At 49.4% G+C, this 19681-nt stretch overlaps 1 protein-coding gene across 1 annotated transcript in view; it reads left to right on the top strand.

Moving 5' to 3' along the window:
- The window catches only part of BGN (biglycan), a 52403-nt gene that overhangs the window by 1351 nt on the left and 31371 nt on the right, over nucleotides 1-19681 (top strand). The gene's annotated exons all lie outside the window — the stretch shown is intronic.

Here is a 19681-nt window from a genome sequence, read left to right as displayed (position 1 = left end):
GCGGAAGATGGGAAAATGGAGTTTGTGAAGAGATGGATCCTCCACGGGGTATAATGCCATCGAATCCACCCTCCACGGCAGCCATTTTTCTCCAGGCGAACTGATCTCTGATACCAGGAGATCAGTTGTAGAAAATCTCCTGGCCCCACCTGGAAGCTGGCAACCCAAGAGCACTTTACACACACCCCTACCATTCTGTACTCTCTGCCCCCTCCCGACGGCACCCGGGCAGAAGGATGAGAGGAAACAGTCCCCCACGGCTCCCTCTCTGCATACGTCTCTTGCAGCAAACCAGCATGATTTGTAGCTATATAACTACCCCAGCAAAAAATAGTCCCTGTACTTGGCTTCTGGTTGCAGGAAGCAGCCTGTAATTGCGCGAGGCTAAGAACAGGGCTGTAATTTAGCAGTTATTTTAGCCTACTTCCAGGTCTGTCGCGGTCACAGAGACCCGTTCCTTTGCCCCCCGGGAGCAGCCCTGCACAGTCACAATAAGTAGGGAACCCGCGGAAAAGTTGGTAACCACTTTTCCCCTCTCGCACACATACACACCCCTTATGCACACACTGCCAGTTCTTCGGAGTTTTCAGACTTGGAAAATTGTAGTAAGTCCTGGTTGTTCCAGATGGCAGAGGTGAGATCATGGTGATTAACTTGGACAGCGTCCCTGACTTTTTCTCTTACTGTAAGGAAGCAGAGCTGATGTCACTCCCTTGTGCAACACCCCCCCTCCCACACACACACACACACACACATACACTGCTGCTGAAAGTTGTGTTGAAAGCTTCTGACTTGAAGAAGAAGAAGAAGAAGAAGAAGAAGAAGAAGAAGAAGAAGAAGAAGAAGAAGAAGAGGAAGAAGAAGAAGAAGAAGAAGAGTTTGGATTTATATCCCCCCTTTCTCTCCTGTAGGAGACTCAAAGGGGCTGACAATCTCCTTGCCCTTCCCCCCTCACAACAAACACCCTGTGAGGTAGGTGGGGCTGAGAGAGCTCCGAGAAGCTGTGACTAGCCCAAGGTCACCCAGCTGGCATGCGTGGGAGGGCACAGGCTAATCTGAATTCCCCAGATAAGCCTCCACAGCTCAGGCAGCAGAGCTGGGAATCAAACCCGGTTCCTCCAGATTAGATACACGCGCTCTTAACCTCCTACGCCACTGCTGCTCTTTATAGGGGTGGAATGGAGGCGCTTTATTTGCCACCGTTCCACCCCTTCCTCCGTGCCCAGGGAGAAGCTGCCCACCATGGCCTGGCCATAGCGGGGAAGCATCTTTTCCTTCTTTAAAAAATGTGCGGCTTGCACCTGCGTAGCTACGCAGTTGCAGTTGGTTGTGTTGTGGGACACTGGTGCGGCTGTGGGGTTCATTTGTGCACGCCTGCATAGCTACGCATGTGTGGGAAGTAATTTTTTTTTCAAAGAGATGCGGCTCCATGCGAAGGTGCGACAACAACCCAGATGGTTTCCGTGGGCTCCAATCGCCGCTTGCACGTGAACATGTGAACAGGAAAACAGGAAAACAGCTTCCTTTATCATGACTGCAACCAGTGGTGGGATTCAGCAGGTTGGCAGAACCGGTTGTTGCCAAAACCGGTTGTTAAAATGGTGCTTGTGAACAATCAGTTGTTAAATTATTTGAATCCCACCACCGGAACCGGTTGTTACATTATTTGAATCCCACCACTGACTGCAATCCATTATACAGTTGCTGTGTGGAAGGGGCCTGATCTCTATAGGAGCAGCAGTGGCATAGGAGGTTAAGAGCTCGTGTATCTAATCTGGAGGAACCGGGTTTGATTCCCAGCTCTGCCGCCTGAGCTGTGGAGGCTTATCTGGGGAATTCAGATTAGCCTGTACACTCCCACACGCGCCAGCTGGGTGACCTTGGGCTAGTCACAGCTTCTTGGAGCTCTCTCAGCCCCACCTACCTCACAGGGTGTTTGTTGTGAGGGGGGAAGGGCAAGGAGATTGTCAGCCCCTTTGAGTCTCCTGCAGGAGAGAAAGGGGGGATATAAATCCAAACTCTTCTTCTTCTTCTTCTTCTATAGTCCAGTGATCAGTTGTAATATTGGATGTGATGGACAGCTGCATTCCAAGGAGTTGTCCCAGTCATAGAAGCACTGTGACTGACAGGGAATTCAAATAGAAATCTCAGAATGACAGTTAAAATTTTGACAGTTCAGAACTGACTGGGAAAGAAATGAACAGGCCACAGAAACAGCTGTGTGGTGGAGGATTTCTCCTCCAAAGGGAACACATTTTGGGTTTGGGGATTTGGACAGTTGTAATATAAGGAAGATAACTCTCAGGATGATACAGCAATTTCTGAGAGTTTTAACGGGAGAGAGCTGTGGTTTCCAGCCCAGTTTAAGAGAGGAACTGGGCAAGTGTGTTAATGTTCCTGACTTTTACAAGTAGAAAAATGCTGTAAGAGAAGTTTAAGAAACAAAGCAGAGACTACCAGAAAGCCCGCTCAGTAGAAAATGAAAATTCAAATGCTTGCATGTGGAAACACCTTGATATGCTTGGAAATACAATCAATCAGTTGAACTTAACCATCTCAGTTTTCTCAGCTACATTGTTTGGTTTCAATCTACATTTTCTATTATGATTTGAACTTCATTAGATACAGTCACAGACCAACAAAACCCAAATGTTAGTGAGCGGTTAATGAGCGATTTCGCATGATGTCAAAAATCTCCGTATTCTGCAAGCAATGTACCAAAAGTATTGTCGAAGGCTTTCACGGCCGGAATCACTTGGGTGCTGTGTGGTTTCCGGGCTGTATGGCTGCCAGTGTTGAAAAATACTAGAGTCCAGACAGTGTCTAACCAGCTCCACACAAACACAGGATGACCATAGACAAAAGAAACAAAGGCCAGGATACTTCTATTCAGATGCTCCCACCAGTGACCTTGCTATCTCCAGTGTTACGCCCATGCTATAGTCTTCATTGTTACTCATACTTCTATTCAGATGCCCTCAACTATTGACCTGGTTGCCTTCTTTGTTACTCACAGACAAGGTTTCTCCACCCACCCTGGACACTCCAACAGATATATATACTCCACTTGCTTTCCCAACATCAGATCCTCTGAAGATGCCAGCCACAGATGCAGGCGAAACGTCAGGAGAGAATGCTGCTAGAACACGGCCATACAGCCCGGAAACCACACAGCACCCAAGTGATTCCGGCCGTGAAAGCCTTTGACAATACATATTTTAAGCTGTATTTCAAAATGCCTCTTGAGTGCCAAATAGTTCTGACCACCCTTATTATTAAGAATAACCTCTTCCATCATACTGGGAGATCTCCAGGCCACACCTTTGTTACCGTGGAGTAACGAATTAAAATAAAGAAGCTCAAAGAAGCTCAAGCCGATACAGAATAAAACCAGAGATTTTTATTCAGCCAACTGCGGGCAAAGACAAGAAGTCAGGGGAGCCACCCTCAAAATGGCGATGTGTTCTTACTTTTACCATATTAATGACAAGCTACATTAAAATGGCAGCAAAGAATACACCCCAAAATGCCCACATCATCAATCAATCATACAAAAGGTGGAGATTTTCCCTATTCCCACCGCCCTTTGGGGTTGTCCAGAATCCCCATTGGAAGATGTCAGCATTACACTTTTTGACGTTATGTGAACCAAGAACCCTTGTTTTCTCTTATCATTAATGTTTCTAGTTGTCATATTTCTCAGACAAAGAGCCTGAGGCCCCTTCCGCACGGAGGCGGAAGGGGTTGGGGTCGGTGTAATGCACGCCAACCCGACAACGCTAGGACCGTCCGCATGGACGGTCCCAGAACCGGCTGGGACGACGGCGCCGCGGAGTGCTGTCACCTGGCCGACCCGCCTCTTCCCTGTCCCTCTCCCACTCACCTCGTTGCCTCCGTCCTGCCGCTGCTGGCCTCAATGGAGCCACGCTCCACACTGCCCTCCCGACCTCCAGGGGTTGGAGGACATGCGAGGGAGGAGCCTTCGGAGGCCAGCAGGGCTGACGGAGGCGGCGAGGTGAGTGGGAGAGGATCGGGGACAACAGCGCATTCTCGGCAGTGCCGTTTACGCACCCAGCCGCCCGCCCGAGAATGCGCCCGTTGTTCCAAACACCTCCCTCCAGGAGGGAGGTGTTTGGAGGCGGCCGGACGCCGCCCTGGGGGAGGGGGAGAGGGACCCCAGGTCGGCGCTGCTGCAAGTTGCTGCGCCCGCCTGTGGTTGAAGCGGCTCCCTAGGGATCGGGCGTTTTGCCGTCCCCAGGGCGTCGTTAATGGCCCGTGCGGAAAGGGCCTAAGCTTCCCCATAGATCTTTCTATTGTCTCAGAAAATAGGGCAACTTTTTAAGGTATCTTTTGGGTACAGCAGGATCTCAAAAACAGTTTAGTTTGCACATTTTGCATAATTATGAACAAAGGGGCATTTTTGGAGTTATTATGCTAAGCTAGCAATAGAAAAGAATAGGTTTAAGGCCTGCATGTTTTCTTTGGTCAAGTCAGCTGCATTGTGGTTGCCATCTCTCCATTATAGGAAAAATAATGGAGGGAAAGAGGAAATGGTCTTTTTGTTAAATCCAAAACCCTTTTATCCGTCTCTTTCTGACTTTCTACTACTTGCTCTGACTTTCTACTACTTGCTCTGACTTTCTACTACTTCTGCGCCTACACCTGGAAGTTGGAAAGCTTATGCTTCCATCAATGGTACAGGGAGACCAAGGAGACATCTCTGTGGCATCTCTACAGCTACTGCTCTAAACCACTACACCACGCTGGCACTTCTCTGTTTGCAACCCTAGATAGCATCACTTGGTCAATAACATCCAAGTAAGCTTCTATTAAGAGACAGGGACATTATTATTATTATTTTTGTCTAAGCCAGCTAACAACCCTAAGGGACTCAACTCTCACTCAGGCATCACATGGGGGTGCCAGCTGTGTGTTGGGAAATACTTGGAGATTTTGAGAGTGGAATCGGGCAGAGTTTGGGAAGGGAAAGGACCTCAGCAGGGTCTAAGGCCACAGGGTCCACCCTCCGAAGCAGCCGTTTTCTCCAGGGGAACTGATATCTTTCAGCCTGGAGACCAATTTTAGCAGTGGGAGATCTCCAGGTGCCCCCTGGAGGTTGGCAAGCCTGTGCATCAGTGGAATTGGAAGGGACCGGCATTCCTTTCCAAGGCCTGGACTACCACTCACCATACACACATCGCTGCCCTTTAGAGGTGCATGCTGACATTCTAGCATCCATATCAAACAGGATTTCTAACATCCATACCAAACACAAGAACGCGCGCTTTGAATGGAAACTGGTGCCGAAATCAAGATTATGGCCGGTTGTGGTGGGTTTTCCGGGCTGCGTGGCCGTGGTCTGGTAGATCTTGTTCCTAAGGTTTCACCTGCATCTGTGGCTGGCATCTTCAGAGATGTATTACACGCTTCTCTCTGTGGAACACCCCTGAAGATGACAGTCACAGATGGAGGCGAAACCTTAGGAACAAGATCTACCAGACCACGGCCACACAGCCTGGAAAGCCCACCACAACCAGTTGAGCTGTGAAAGCCTTCGATCATACATCAACGTCATGAGTTTTCCAAAAGGCGGCGTGACTCCCAAGTAATGTCTGATCAGAAAACTGACCCTTCCGTGGCTACGACCCCCTTTTAGCCCTGGGCGCTTCTGATTTTTACGGCTGGGGGAGTGGTGAGGTCATAAACTGGCCCACCACGAATGGCTCCAGATTGCCTAACACCAGAGGGATTCCTGTCACTTCCTGTCGTGCCCGGCCTTTGTCCTGGGGGCTCTTTCTGCACTAAACGCGTCCCACGCTCCAGCTGCATCCTCTCCGCCCCCCCGCCCCCCTGTGGGCCGGGGTTAAACATCTCCCCCTCCTCCGGCCTTAGCTACAGACAGGCAAGATTTGAAGGCTTCAAGCAAGAGTTGGGGTTTTGCAAGCGTCAGTCACACTGGCGTAATGCCCATTGGGCAAGGTGGGCAGCTGCCCAGGGCATCACCTTTTGGGGGGCATCAAAATGCTGGGTTCGTTTTGGGGTATTTTAGTGGTTTTCCATTTTTGGCCTGCAGGGGGCGCAGTTTTTAGGCTAGCGGCACCACAATTTCAGCGCATCATCAGGAGGCTGTCCTTATAAGCTATCTCCAGTTTGAGCCTGCAGGTTTGGTTCCAGGAGGACCAAAGTGCTATGGACCCTCAAAGTTAACTGTAGCTCCCCATCTATTAGCTCCCATTACTGGGAAACAATGGGGATGGGGCACCCCCTTTGGGAGTCCATAACTTTGGACTCCTTGAAACAAACCTCACCAAACTAGGGGAGTAGCATATGGACAGTCTCCTGATGATATGCTGAAATTATGGTGCTGATATGTCTAAAAAGGCACCTCCTGCAGGCACCAATGTCCTGGTGCAAAAAAAATTTGGTCGTCGTGGAGTGGCCGCCCTTGGGGGGGGGCATCCAACTCAGGTTTTGCCCAGGGCTACAGTTTGCCCAGGGCTGCCTCGTTACGCCCCTGGTCAGTCACCACTCAGTTGCACCCAGATGTGCAGAGGTTCTGTCTGGTGAAGAACCACAGGACACGTCTTGGAATTAAAATGGGCCGCAGCCCTTTCTTGAGGCAGCACCTGGCCAAGCAAGCAAGAAGAGCGCATCCGTTTTTGGCCGGTCAGCACCCCTGGCTGACCCCAGCACCAAACCCCGATCCATATTGGGGAGGACAGGAGGTACTGGGCCACCTGGGCGCCCTCCCGCTGTGACCCCTGGGGTGTCAGGCTTGAATTGCAGAGGCCTCCGCGGCATGTGCCATGAGCCCGCCCCACCCCAGGGCTCTTATGGAGGCCCCCAACCACGGGGAGGACCAGCACGCAAACTCGGCCTCCCCCTAAAGATGTGTTCCTCTGCCCAAACAGCCAAGGCTGTGACAAACGAGCAGCCCAAAACCCTGCCCAAATAGGGAGGGAGGGTGGGTCCGTTTGTGTCGAAGAAGGCCGGAGCAACCGTGTGCTGCCTAATATATAGGAAGCGTGCTCCACCCCTAACACTCCTGCGCATCCCGCAATCAGGCTGGGTGTCGCTCGGCCGCATGGCCAGCCCAGGGCATGCATGCTCACTGCTCCGGAGCTCACCATGTGCCCTGCCCCCTCTCGCAATCACGGCCCAGTTGATTCTGGGGCCGTTATTTATAAAAAAGATTAACTGTTTGTGTGTAAACAAGTTGCTGAAGTCACCGTTTATGACCTGATCGATTGATTAGCTATTGGTCATTCAGACAGCCCTCGCTTACATGTTAGTGAGCAGGTGCGTCTGAAGTTATAAAGTTAATTCTGTTTCTTTGTTTGAGCAGACACGATACCTTCACCACCCCAACCCTGAGCACGAGACAGCAGATAGGTACCGAGATGAAACCAAACATACAGAAATGTAGATGTGTGACGGAAAAGAAAGGATATGTATATACCCAACAGCAAGCAAATTTTCCCCTAGTGGTTTGGCTTCTATTTCCCCCTAACCACCCCCTCCCCATCCCAGATGGAGCTGCTTGACAGAAAACGTTGCAGAATATGTTGGGGCCTGTCGCTATTCTATAGTAACATCTAGATTAAACCATTGAATGAAACATTTTTCAACATCTAAACCAGAGCTCCCCAAAACAGAGCCCATGGGCAGCGTGACGTCCGCCAACACATTTCCTACAGCCTACCAAGTGCTTTCAAAAATGCCACTTGATGCACTGAGAGGGTGATCCTATAGTTTTATCTTCTAGAACAGTGATGGCGAACCTTTTCAAGATGGAGTGCCCAAATTGCAACCCAAAACCCACTTATTTATTGCAAAGTGCCAACATGGCAATTTAACCTGAATACTGAGGTTTTCATTTAGAAAAACCAGTTGGCTCCGAGGCATGTGTTACTCGGGAGTAAGCTTGGTGGTAGTTGGTGGCTTTGCTTTGAAGCAACCGTGCAACTCTTCCAATGGGTGAATCACGACCCTAGGAGCGTTTACTCAGAACAAGCCCCATTGCCAGCAACTAAGCTTACTCCCAGGTAAAGGATCACGCTTTAGTTCTTCGCATGAAAATCAGTGGGGTTTAACAGCACTTAACAGGGTTACCTACACCGCTTTCCCAAAACTAGGTCTTAGGTTTAATGCTAATAATTGAGCCCAGTGGCCCAGGCCACCCTAGATGTGTGTGTGGGGGGGGGGGCACGCTGTTTGCGCGTGCCCACAGAGAGGGCTCTGAGTGCCACCTCTGGCACCCGTGCCATAGGTTCGCCACCACTGTTCTAGAAGAACCCTGGTTGGTCTTCAACTTCATTGGTCATCAGGTTCTCGCTTGCTGCTCCCTGATATAAAATTCACACCAAGAGAAGACGGCGCTCAATCGTTTCGGGTTCATTTTTATTACAGGGATAGAGTAAGGAAGTTTGTTTACTTATTGGCATCATTTATATCCTGACTACAAAGATCTGTTGCCTTGGGGGAAACGCCAGCTTTGGAAGGGGGACTCCATTCTGAGCTACCTCCCCAGATCTCCAGGAACTATTCAGTCGCCAGTTGGCAAACCTGCATATGTGCCTCACATGTTTCTGTACGGCTGCCGTGGAAGACGCAGGGGCAAGGCCAGAAGAGGGTGGCGGGTGGCAGAGGGAGAGACAGCAACGTGAGCCAGCAGATTGGTCCAGTCTCCGCCTGAATACATCCTTTCCTCTCTATGGGCAGGCAGAAGATGGGCCGCTTCCAGTCAGCCGCTCTCTGAGCAGGCCGCAGCCAACAATTACAGGAGACCGGAGTCTCTGCATCCCTTCCAAACCCACAGCACCGCTGCCCTCCTAGCTCGTCCCTGCCAAATCCCACAATAGACCCCTTTATGCGCGCGTCCATGATTACAGTCAGGGTCACGCCCAGACCAGCCGTCCCTTCCAGTCTTGGAGCAGATCCTGGGATGCTAGAAAACGTGTCCTCTCTGGCATCTGGGTTCCCTTGTTTGGCACTGGGCGGAAACAGAAGATGTGGGTGGACGCATGTGTGTTTGTGGCGGGGCTGGTGGAAAGGGCGGCAGAGCACAGGGCCAGAGGGGGGATCCAGCAGGTTCTCACCAGTTCCTGAGAGTGGGTTACTAATTATTTGTATGTGCCAAGAGGGGGTTACTAATTGGGTCTGCTTTTCCATTAGAAATTCCATTCGGTCGAAAAATCATCAAGTCCTGTTGTTTCCTATGTGGCTGGTTAGCGAAGGTGGAAAACGGGATCATTCTCCCTGTTGGGCTGTTTTGAAAACATGTTTTAGAAATATGGTAAAGTTCCTTGTTTAAGGAAAGTATCCTTCTTTTGATTTCTAGAAACAAAAATTAAGTATTTGAAAGTATTAAGTATTTGACAGGCAGTCAATTAGAGGAGAAGTAGTTGTTTCTGTTGGCAGTAGGCGATAGGACTTGCTAGAATGAGTTTAAATTATGGACAGAAAAATACCAGCTGGAAATTAGGAACTTTTTTTTTTACAGTAAGAATTTTACAAGTAACAAATAAATTATTAATGCCCCGCCCCTGGAATGCCTGGTCACGCCCCTGTCGTGCCCCGCCCAGCCCCATTGGCGCTACGCCACTGTTTGAATCCCACCACCATGGGAACCTGTTACTAAAATTTTTGGATCCCACCACTGCACAGGGCCATCCGGACTTGCCCAGGACGTTTACACAGAGCACCGATTTCAGCGAGAAGCTGCCCGTTTTCAGAAGCACGGAATAAAAACGCACATCTCTCTCAACAACCCTGTCAGGATGGTCATTAATATCTCGCTTTTACAGAGGAGCGTCACCTTCTTAGACGAAGTGGCATCCATCGGACACCTGTGGAGGCATAGAAACTTCAACCCTGATCTCAAGGCTCAGCCCAGTGTTCCCCGGACCATTCTAGCATTTTTTTACCGGCAAAGCTAGCCTTGCTCTCTTGCATGGGGAAAGGCTGAGACAGAAATGGGCACAGCGCTGCCTTCTTCGGAAGGTGCCGCTAATGAACAAACTGGCTTCGCTCTACTGAGGTTGCCACATTTCAGACTGTTCGGGCTCCTTTGCTTTTAGCAGCAGACTGGCATGAAGAAAAGGAACCCGTGAACCTCCCCGGCAAGAAGGCACAGTGACAGCAAACAGCTTCTCCTGTTGAATTTCTGCAGCTCTGGCCAGTGGCGTACCTAAACAAAACGGCGCTTGGGGCAAGAATTAAAATGGCACCCCCGGGTCCCCCCAAATTTCCTCCCTCCCCCCAAATTGTGCCCTTACCTCCTTGTGCCTGGCCTCTCCCACAGTGTAGTGCCCAGTGGCTCCCTCATCAGATCCCAGAAGCTAAGCAGGGTTGGTGCTCGTTAGTCTTTGGATGGGAGACCACCAAGGACGTCCAGGGTTGCTACGCAGAGGCAGGCAATGGCAAACTACCTCAGTTCGACTCCTGCCCTGCCCTGGATAGCACGGCCCAAACCGATCTCAGAAGCTAAACAGGTTCGCCCCTGGTTAGTACTTGGATGGAGAACACGAAGGAAGTCCTAGCCTACAACATGGTGAAGTCGTTACGCTCCGACGCAAGGAATAGGCGAGACGCAGTGATTTCAAGGGCCGGTGGAGAGAAGCCAGCAGCTAATCTGCCGAGCTGAGGTCCCTGGCACCTTTTATTAGGTTTTGGGGGAAGGCGGGAGAGCGGGAGAAGGTTGCACAATATGATGACTCATGGGGGCTGCGTACGCGCGGGAGGAAACGTTTCTGTCTGGGTCAAGAACACACCTGGGGTCTTGTGTCCCTTTGTCTGGGGCATCTTGTGACCGTGAGTCATGGGGGTCTTGTGACAGGTGAGTGTGCGTGCCCAGAGGGCAACAGATGGCGCAGGCATTCCCGTGCTCTGTCTGAGGCTCTTGCTGGGTTCGCTAGCTCACCCCCAACAACATGGAATGGGAGACCCACCTCTGAATGTCTCTTGCCTTGAAAACCCTAAGAGGCATCCCACTGGCTGCAACCTGACAGCATTTTCGACACATCACCGCACATTATTTGGTAATCTAAGGTTTTATTGTTAGTATCTAGTGCTATGGTGGCGAATCTTTGGCACTCCAGATGTTATGGACTACAATTCCCATCAGCCAATTGGCCATGCTGGCAGGGGCTGATGGGAATTGTAGTCCATAACATCTGGAGTGCCAAAGGTTCGCCACCTTATTTCACTAGACCATGCCAATTTCATGTCAATTTCAGCATTAAAATTTAAAAGCCCAGAAGGTGGTCTAAAGAGTGAGTGGGACTATCATTGTATGGGCAAGGGAAGGCGGTGAGGAGTGAGAAAACATGAAGAAGGCTTAACAGAAGCCGATCTCCTTCGCTTTCCCTGCAAAGGGAAAACTTTCAAGAAGTTTTGGAAACTTTGGGGATTCTCTGATCTGAGAGCAGGCGACTGTGGAAAAGGGGAAAACTTAGAATCAAACTTAGAATCAAACCCAAAGGGACTGTATGCTCAGTGCAAAGGGATTCACATGTGTGTAAAGGCCCTCTGTCTATGTTTCTGCTATTAAATAAACTGTGCTTTAACTGGCTTATGTGTTTCACTGGATAAAAAGAATAGTGGGAATTATCCTAATCATGCATGATTCTGCCCGCTCTGAGTGAGACCTTGGACAGCAGTGTTAACCTGATTCAGGCCACCCCTACAAGGTAGGACAGCTCCCAGAAACACTCCAACCCAATTTTAACCTGACACCTGCTACAAGCACAGAATGTGGACAGTAACAACTCTCTTATTTAGGCCCAGGGCCTTAGACAGACGGAACACAAGCACAATCTTAACTGCCTCCATTGCTTCACCATCAGACTTTTTCATGGAACATACTGATGCGGGCGTGCCCTTTTTTTGCTCGCCCCGTTCCAGAAGCATGGCTGGCTAAATACAAACACGGGGCTTACTTCTTAAGCTGCACTTCTTCAGAGCTTTGCCAGTGAAACAGCAGATGGTGCATTGAACACTGTTCCCACAAGGTCAGTCTAACGTCTTCCCCCAAGGTTGCTTATTTTTATTTTATTAAACTTATAGGCCGCCTTATCCCCGAAGGGCTCACAATATGGCTGTACAATCGAACAGCAAATCCACAGCATAAAACACTAAAACCATTTAAAACCTAAGCAGCAGTTTGCGACAGTAAAAGCTATACATTAAACAACCAGATTTATAAACAGAGTTGTTTAAGACAGGCGCCCGATCGAAGGCCAAAAGGAAGGGGAGGGAGTGGGCAGGGCCTGTGATGGAATCCATAAATAAATCAGGCCCAGCCATAATAGGATGGAAACGGCAGCCTCAGTTCCAATTTCATTTGTAGTTTCGGTGGGGGGCAGTAGATCCACGGCCGGCCTCTCCAAAAGCCCGGTGGAATAACTCCATCTTACAGGCCCTGCGGAACTCACCAAGGTCCCACAGGGCCCGGACAGCCGGAGGTAGGGCATTCCACCAGGCAGGGGCCAGGGCCGTAAAGGCTCTGGCCCGGGTCAAGGCCAGCCGTATCATCGCGGGACCAGGGGTCACCAGCAAATCTGCCGTTGCCGAGCACAGCGACCTATGTGGGACATAAGGGGTGATGCGGTCCCACAGGTATGTGGGCCCCATGCCACGTAAAGCCTTAAAGGTCAATACCAGCACCTTGAAAACGATCCGGAACTCCACCGGGAGCCAGTGCAGACGGCATAGCACAGGGGTGATATGGTCTGAATAACCACCACCTGTCAAAAGCCGTGCCGCTGCATTCTGGACCAGCTTCAGCTTCCGGATCAGTCGCAAGGGAAGGCCTGTTTCCATATGAGGATTTCTCCTCTTCTGCACAGAAAGCACAAAGACAACTTGGGAGCTCCTGGGTCTTCCTCCAATGAAACTGGATGAAACATAAACCCATTTCAATCGTGTTTCAAAGGGTCATGCGGAGCATGGGCGGAATGTCTGTGTTCACACTCTCCCCACAGCCTATATGGGGTGAAGCCAGAGGCGTAGCAAGGGGGGAAAGCGCCCAGTTCGCTGGTGTGTCCTCCACCCCGACACGCCCTCGCGACACCCCCGGAACGCCCCCCACAGGTGCATCGCGCACAGCCCCCCGTCCCCTTGGAGCTACGCCTCTGGGTGAAGCAGAGCTAATTTCCACCTTCAAAATGGCACAGTTAAGCTATGCATTTCACTTTCCCATTTCATCCCTTTAAGACTTTTTTTAAAAAAAAAAACATTCCTAAAAATATTGGCGAAGGCTTTCACATCCGGACTCAATTGGTTGTTGTGAGCTTTCCGGGCTCACAGTGTGGCAGTGGTCTTGTTCCTGGAGGGGGCACCCAGGTACAAGATCTACCAGACCACAGCCACACAGCCTGGAAAGCCCACAACAACCCATTCTTAACCGTAGTTTTACACTGTAGCTCAGTTGGGAATAGGGCCAACAACTCTAAAATGAAAAATTCTTGGAGAATTGTGGGGGTGGGGGATTGGCTGTGGGGAGAGAGTCAACATGGGCATTCCTCCCCACACTTGGGGAGGGCAGGGTTTGGGAAGGGAAGGAATCTCTGCAGGGTACAAAGTCACAGCATATATCCCTCCAAAGCAGTCCCGTTCTCCAAGGGACTGATTTCTGTAATCTGGAGATCAGTTGTAATCCCAAGAGATCTCCAGGTTCCACCTGGAGGGTGGTAACCTAACCAACAGCCACACTTTCTTCCTTCCTCTCTTTTTTGTATTCAAATTGTATTAGTACTTTAAATGCCTACAAAAAGCCAAGTAAAGAAAGAGGTCACAAACGATGAGAAAGCACGCTTAACACAAGGACTCCCGATTTTATCTAAGCATCCAGCGTGAACAGTAAAAATTAATACCGCTTGCTCTAGAACCACGTGCTTAAAATTCCAACTTAATAACCACTTCAGATAATTAAAATACTTTCCCCTGTTAAGTCTTATCATAACAATCCACTAATCTTCAAAACCGTGATCCATCAATTAACTTTTGTCTGTTTTACACATGAAACAATCTAACCGATGCTCTTAAGATACCTATGCTTTTGAACAACATGGATCCCACAGTGTGCGAGAATGTAGCAAAATTTCTGCTAACGATAATAGACGTAAGTCTAGATGAATACCAATCAATGTCTATGTATTATGACCACATATAGCCAGCAGTAATTTTTCTAGCCTCTGTCAGTATCCGATGACGTTTAAGTGAGTCAACTTAGCTGAAAGAATGTCCTATAGTTACAGAAGGACCATGTATATATTTTAGCACAGTCTATGACTGTGAGCAATGGTGGGCAGGTTTTGTATGCTTGTTTTGTATGTTTATTTTATGCCAATAAAGGCTTGTTACTTACTTACACATGAAACAACCAAATTTTCAAGCAAGCCGTCTGCTTTTTAGCTCTGCTTTCCTTTGAAAGGGCCAAAGGAAATATTTTTCAAAAGTGTAGACGACAGGGGAAGGCAGTAGCAAATGACTCCATAAACAGTCTGCCTAGAAAACACTGTTATGTGACATAACCCCATGGGTCAGTAATTCCCTGGTGCTTCCACCTTTACCTTTTTTTTACAACTGCTTCAGGGACTGACATAACTTGGGGGGGGGGGGGGCAGGTGACTTAACAGCCACTAACCCAGAGGTCCATAATCTCTTTGGGCCTGTGGGCACGTTTTGACTCCTGTCACAGTTTGCTGGATGCAGCAACAAAATGGCTGCCACACGTGTCACTGCTGACCACAAAATGTTTGAAGAAGAAGAAGAAGAGTTTGGATTTATATCCCCCCTTTCTCTCCTGTAGGAGACTCAAAGGGGCTGACAATCTCCTTGCCCTCCCCCCCTCACAACAAACACCCTGTGAGGTGGGTGGGGCTGAGAGAGCTCCAGAAAGCTGTGACTAGCCCAAGGTCACCCAGCTGGCGTGTGTGGGAGTGTACAGGCTAATCTGAATTCCCCAGATAAGCCTCCACAGCTCAGGCGGCATAGCGGAAAATCAGAGCGGTTCCTCCAGATCAGATACACGAGCTCTTAACCTCCTACGCCACTGCTGCTCCTTTGCTGCATCTGCTTCCAGTGCCTGGCCAGTGTAAGTCCAGCTGCTGCCAAAGCAACTGGGTTTTTTTTAAAAAAAATCTGCATAGCCAATCAAAACTTGATGGGCAAAAGTCCTATCTGGCCCTACACACTTCCTAGATGGGCACGAAAAAACCATGTACCATGTACCTAAGGACTCCACATTGAGGACCTCTGCACTACAGCTGGCTTCTACTCAGATCTTGCCAAACCCTTTCTCCCATTCACCGATCACAAGGCTGAATATGTACATTTTGGATTTAAGTCAGTGAGATCGCTGCTAGATTAGCAGGACTGTTGGAAAAAAAGTGGCACTTCTGTCTGTATCCTACATGTAAACGGGGTTGTTCCATTGTGAGAATTCGCCTTTGAAGACTTTCTTGCCCAGACATGAATATCCAGGAGCGAAATTATAATGTCACGAGAAATAGCCGGCCTGTAGATCCAGCCTCTATCTTCACCATGAAACATAGTTGTGAACAGTGCAATCCCAAAGGGAATGACTCCAGTCTAAATCCCTTCATTTCAATGGATTAAGACTGGAATATTGATAGGATTGAACCAGGGATAGGGAACCTGCGGCTCAAGAGCCGCATGCGGCTCTTCTGCCCTTGCACTGTGGCTCCACAAGCCGAGCTGCTGGCCCCATCATACCCAGCCCTGCAGGTTGGCAGGGTAGGCGCACCTCTGCCCGCGGTCCAGCTGGGCAGCTGCAGGCTTCCCCTCTCGCCCGCCCCGTTGGAGCGGGGCGGGCGCTTTCCCGGTGGCCGGCAAGGCCGAGCCGCCAGCTTCATCCTTGCCCGCCCTGCAGGCAGCAGGGCGGGCGCATCCGTGCGCATCTCAGAATGAGTGGAGTAAAAGGTTAACAAAACCCTATATATATAGTGTTATCTTTATTTTAAATGTCAAAAATTATTTGCGGCTCCAAGTGTTTTCTTTTCCTGTGGAAAACGGGTCCAAATGGCTCTTTGAGTGTTAAAGGTTCCCTACCCCTGGATTGAACTGTAAGTCCCTGTGGGCCCAAAGAGACTTGTCGCTTCCCCTGCCTTGGATTCGGTTCCCCTGACCCGGATCCTATTCTCACTAGTCCGATATGTAGATTAGGAACACAGCATGGGGTAAGGGAAAGGCTGCTCCTCCTGTCATTTCCCCCACCCCAAAAGGTCCCCTGCAGAACTTGAGAAACTGGTTACCAGCTACTGACATCTGGCAGGAATGGGAATTGTAGTCTATGAACATCTGGAGTGCCATAGGTTCGTATCACGGCGCTAGGCCAATCTCCAGGTGTCACCTGGGGATCCTCTGGAATTACAGCTCATTTCCAAACGACAGAGATCAGTTCCCCTGATAATGTGGAGGTTAGGCTATGACATCATATTGCACTGGGGTCTCTGTCCTCCGCAGGCCCCACCCCCAAATCTCCAGGAGTTCCCCAGTCTTCAGCTGGCAACCTTATCCCACACTCCAGCCACTGGTCAGGGGCCCCGGGCAGGCCCAGTTTGACCCCAAACAGACCTAGTTTGACCCAAATCTGGTGTTTGGACTGATCGATTAGTCTTATAATTCTTACATTTTTTTTAGTGTTAGTATCGATTTACTGATACATCAATATGGCTATTTTTTTAAAAAAAAATCTAAGCATCTAAAGATATGCAGGAGTGGAGAGGCCATGGGCGATAGGAATGATGGGGTGGCAGGAGACGAAGTGGGAAATAGTCAGCAACAGGGAGGAGGGGGAGGGGGAAGCATGCCAAGCAGTGCGAGGGAGGGGCGGGCGGGGGGTCAAACTAGGCGGGCTGGCTGCAGGAGGGGCGAGAGGTCTGGGACTAAAGATATGCTTTCTGGCAAATCTGTCCCACTCTCGTAGCGTAGCAAAATTTAAATTGTGCTATAAGTGGATTTGCTTGCGTGGAGAGAATGGAAAGTGAAAGCAGGGCTAGAGGAAATACACATCTCAAAAAGGATATCAAAGAGATAGAAAAAGTGCAGAGAAGGGCAACGAGGATGAGTGAAGGATTGGAGCACCTTCCTTATGAGGAGAGGCTGCAGCGTTTGGGACTCTTTAGTTTGGAGAGGAGACGTCTGAGGGGGGATATGATTGAAGTCTATAAAATTAGGCATGGGGTAGAAAATGTTGACAGAGAGACATTTTTCTCTCTTCCTCACAATACTAGAACCAGGGGGCATCCATTGAAAATGCTGGGGGGAAGAAGTAGGATTAATAAAAGGAAACACTTCTTCACACAACGTGTGATTGGTGTTTGGGATATGCTGCCACAGGAGGTGGTGATGGCCACTAACCTGGATAGCTTTAAAAGGGGCTTGGACAGATTTATGGAGGAGAAGTCAATCTATGGCTACCAATCTTGATCCTCCTTGATCTGAGGTTGCAAATGCCTTAGCAGACCAGGTGCTCAGGAGCAGCAGCAGCAGCAGGCCATTGCTTTCACCTCCTGCATGTGAGCTCCCAAAGGCACCTGGTGGGCCACTGCGAGTAGCAGAATGCTGGACTAGATGGACTCCGGTCTGATCCAGCAGGCTATTTCTTATGTTCTTATGTATAAGACGTGACCTTCCAGCCCACAGCAAACACCTTGTGCATAACTGGGCCCTTAGAAACCATCACAAAGCAACTACTAGGCAGGGCCATATTAAGCCCCCAGGCTTCCAAGTGTTTATGGCATCATTCACACTTCCAGTGTTCACACGGACACCGATACCTTGTTGACATAAAGTCTGCTGACCTCTTTTCTCCCAGCACAACCATCCTGCCTTTCCTGTCCCCATTTGAAATCCTGGCTTGTCCTTGGACATGTTGGCTAGCCTTTGGTTCTTTTAAAAAACTGCTAAATCACAACTGTTTTGGCTGGTCCCAATGGCTCATGGGAATGTTTGAACACATGAGATCAAGGTGATTACTAGACAGAAGAAGAAGAAGAAGAAGAAGAAGAAGAAGAAGAAGAAGAAGAAGAAGAAGAAGAAGAAGAAGAAGAAGAAGAAGAAGAAGAAGAAGAAGAAGAAGAAGAAGAAGAAGAAGAAGAAGAAGAAGAAGAAGAAGAAGAAGAAGAAGAAGAGGAGGAGGAGGAGGAGGAGGAGGAGGAGGAGGAGGAGGAGTTTGGATTCATAACCCCCCTTTCTCTCCTGTAGGAGACTCAAAGGGGCTGACAATTTCCTTTCCCTTCCCCCCCCCCCACAACAAACACCCTGTGAGGTGGGGTGGGCTGAGAGAGCTCAGAAGAGCTGTGACTAGCCCAAGGTCACCTAGCTGACATGTTTCCCAGATAAAGCCCTGCTTTTATCCTCCCCCCTGCGGTATAGGGTCCCTAACATCATCGGGACCCATCATTCTTCTTGGGAGGGTTGCATATGGGTTCGTGGGATACTATTTTAAAATGTAAATTTTAAACTTTTATATGTTTATGTTTATATATGTTTTTATATTGTTCACCGCCCTGAGCCCTTTGGGGATAGGGCGGTATACTAAATCAAATAATAAATAAAAATAAATAAATAAATAAGCCTCCACAGCTCAAGTGCAGTTTCAAAACTGGTTTCAATGGTTTATATCCCCCTTTCTCTCTTGTAAGAAGACTCAAAGGGGCTTACAATCTCCTTTCCCTTTCCCCGCTCACAACAAACACCCTGTGAGGTGGGGCTGGGAGAGCTCCGAAGAACTGTGACTAGCCCAAGGTCACCCAGCTGATGTGTGTTGGAGTGCACAAGCTAATCTAGTTCACCAGATTAGCCTCCACAGCTCAAGCGACAGAGTGGGGAATTAGAGTGCACCTGCTCTTAACCACTACACCATGCTGTCCCGCTCATGGAGGCGTAATCAGGGAGGTGGCAGCATGACATCACAACCCTGGCACTAGCATGTTATTGGCCCGCTATTGTATATATATTGCTTGGGCGCAGAGAGCAAAGTGCCTTTACTCACTGGAGCCCTTGGGCGCTGGTAACTGTGACTCAGCAAAAATAATGAGGAGGAGGAGGAGGGCCATGCAGAGGCGTAGCTCCAAGGGGATGGGGGGGCGACACACCAGGGGGTGGCGGGGCATTCTGGGGGCATGGTGGGGGCATAAGCCAGCCTTATGGATAATATGGCCCTTCTACTAGCCAGCCTTATGGATAATATGGCCCTTCTACTGGGTGTTGTTTTTAAATCCGGATTGGGACTTTGGTGTAGGGCTTATTTCTTCTCTACCCTTTGCACGTATTTCTTCAATCAGAAATCCCCTTTCCTTCAAGTCTAAACATTGAAAATTGCCTATACCAAGTACAAGGAGGAATGCTTTGTAGCAGTTAGAGTATCTAACTAGGACTCTGAGAGGTCTCTGTTGAAATCCTCACACAGACATACATTTCTTGGAGTGCCCTCAAGCCAATCATGCTGGCTTGGTGCAGCCTACCTCAAGGGTTGTCGTGAAGAGGAGAACTTCTGCCTGCCCCTCAGAACTCCTTAGAGTCGAGTAAAAATGCGACAGAACAATAACCATATCTGTCTCCCTTGTCAAGGCTATAGGCCCGTGGAGGCGAACCTTTGGCACTCCAGATGTTATGGACTACAATTCCCATCAGCCCCTGCCAGCATGGCCAT

The sequence above is a fragment of the Sphaerodactylus townsendi genome, linkage group LG03 (genome assembly GCF_021028975.2).
Source record: "Sphaerodactylus townsendi isolate TG3544 linkage group LG03, MPM_Stown_v2.3, whole genome shotgun sequence".
NCBI classification, from domain to species: domain Eukaryota; kingdom Metazoa; phylum Chordata; class Lepidosauria; order Squamata; family Sphaerodactylidae; genus Sphaerodactylus; species Sphaerodactylus townsendi.
Note: the sequence above shows the minus strand (reverse complement) of the source record. Positions and strands in the feature narration are given on the sequence as shown.